Source organism: Penaeus japonicus, unplaced genomic scaffold (assembly GCF_977035675.1).
Source record: "Penaeus japonicus unplaced genomic scaffold, GWHDUDI00000001_assembly GWHDUDI00000015, whole genome shotgun sequence".
In the NCBI taxonomy this organism is placed as follows: domain Eukaryota; kingdom Metazoa; phylum Arthropoda; class Malacostraca; order Decapoda; family Penaeidae; genus Penaeus; species Penaeus japonicus.
Window position 1 is genome coordinate 36,615,709 of NW_028234417.1, and position 2,500 is coordinate 36,618,208.

General features: G+C 40.8%; 1 protein-coding gene across 1 annotated transcript in view; it reads right to left on the reverse strand.

Moving 5' to 3' along the window:
• The window catches only part of LOC147470441 (uncharacterized), a 34,453-nt gene that overhangs the window by 16,101 nt on the left and 15,852 nt on the right, over nucleotides 1-2,500 (reverse strand). The window lies entirely within an intron of this gene.

The following is a 2,500-nucleotide window of genomic DNA, read 5'->3' on the forward strand; positions in this document are numbered from 1 at the left end:
TCACATAAATTAAAGAGGACAGAAAGCTAGACATCAGCTGAGCTAGATCAGAAGGTTCCAGACTTTGAGTCCTGAAACAAAGCTCTACATGTATAAAGCCCTAGTACAGCCCATCATGGAATACCCACCAGTGCTTAACCACACCATTTCAAGAAGGCAGATGTTGAAGCTACAGACTATTCAGACCCAAGCAGGCAAATGGATTCTGAATATCCACTTTCCCGAAATAGTAACTGCACAAGGGATCCATGCAAGACTAAGGATCGAGGCGATCACTAAGAGACTCCATCAGTAAGCCAGAAGATGGAGAAGAATCCAAGATGAGGATCAGGAGCTCTACAATCGCCTCAACGTTCGTCCAGAAGGCACACATGCCTGGTGGCCCAAAAGCCTCACCAGAATCAATGGCATTGAAGAAGTTGAGACAATGTTCACGGCATTAGGCACAGGAGACCGATAAATATGTAAGGAGGCAGTAATTAAGAGAACATTACTCAAGATCAGCAAGACAGAAGAATAGAAGAGGACCTGAAAGAAATTTTTTTACAATTTTAACCCTGACCACAAGCTAACTCACAGGGCTCCACTTCAACGTCAAGCACGGCACATCATGTATAGCAGTGACAGGTGACGTGCGAGGTCGGCGAAGTGCAGCGTGAACAGAGCTTCAGAATTAAGTACTAAAATAAAATAATAAAATGAAAATATAAATAAATAAAATAAAAATTCAAATAAATAACATGCTAGGTGTTCTGGTATCTGGCTGCCTCCCGAGGGGTTGACCCAGGGCTTTGTTCAGCTACTAAGGGCGCACATGCATTCTTTATCTTTCCTTCAGCTGTCCTTCTATCACTTGATCTTGCAAATTTCATTTCCACTCTCCCTCCAGCTCCCTTCATCACTTCCTCTTCACTTTACATATTTCCATTATTCAAGATAGTCATTGCTTGGTGTTCTGGTATCCCGACTGCTTCCCGAGGGGTTGACCCGTGGCTTTGTTCGGCTGCCAAGGGCGCACTTGCACTTTATCCTTCAACTTCCTTCTCCTGGCAGACCTCCAATAAAAAGCTAATACTCTCTTCACTGTGCTTAACTTTCATACTCTCACTTTATCTCCCCCCAAGTTTCATTTTCACTATCTCTCCAGCTCCTTTACCCACTGCCTCTTTCGCTTTTCACGCTTCAAAAAAATAAATAAATAAAAAGTACCTCCCTCTTCATCTTTCTCACCCTCAAGACTGCAAGCAGACTCCAACCAACAAGATCAAGATTTCGTCACCACCTTCCGACCTGGCAGGCCTCCCTGAGTTTTTAGGGGACATGACAACAAATTACAAGACAGACAGGGAGTTTCGTCCTCCAACTACTATAACTACTACTTTCCTTCATTTTCCTGTTTTCTTCACCTCAACTCTTCATCAGACTTATCTGTCCCACTTCCACTTCGGTGGAGGTTCCAGTCCAGTTCAGTCCAATCTTTATGAAGACTTGTATAAATTCATTAGTATATGATAGAAATTGATTACCTTTCATGATCATGATGATGATTTAAGCGTCTGATGGCTTTCATTCATGACCCTAATCAAGGCCCTAAAAACGTTCCACTTTTGCTAGATAGTACCATCCCGTGTTGAGCAGGGGACGGGGGGAGGGGTCACCTAGTAAGGTCTTCCAATTCAAGAATATGTAAATCTTGTTCCTGCTTACCGTAGCCATAGCTAAGGCGAAGAGGAGCGCTTGGCCATGTACCATAACCTCTTATGTACAATAATAAAACATTAGCCAAATTTGGATTTTATTACACCACCCTACGTCAGCTTTGCATAATGAAGATTAGTCCTTGTTTCTTATCAATTTTCTGATGCTGATAGTATGCAGAAAGGCAAAGGATAATGTTTCTACATAACCATATTCTTTTACGACCTAACCTGCCCTAACATTTAGATGAAGTACTAGCTCCAGTTTTCACAAGTGTAGCAGAATTGAATCTTATGATGCTTTGTCTTCAGGAGATGCAGAATATAAAGAATTTAAAGTCAAAAGCTGTACTTCCTCCCAGCCAGAGATAAATGCTTTAGATCCATTGAAACCTGTTAATTACATAATATGTCGTGAAGTTTTTTCTCATTTATACTTTATATAGCACCAGAACGTGGCTGCTAACCTCAAGGCTTAAAGCTAAGTGAGACAGCTTAGAAATTAGCTATTCAGTCCTTGTGACGTACAGGCAGTATATGTAAATGTCACATTTTAAATTCAAGCACATTCAAAATCTCTGAATTTAACTGGAGTATTTGAATATGTTTTCATATTCCTCTGCAGATCGTAAGTTGAATCATAAATATTCTGTAGCATGTTTTACACCGGGCTTCCCCCTCTCACAAACTAAAAATTCCTATACACCCTAGAAACGTCACTCTGATAAGAAAGACATTACGTTACTCAATGATTCCCCAGTATGTCTAAAGATCGTAGTACTTTCAGTATGGTAAATACATTC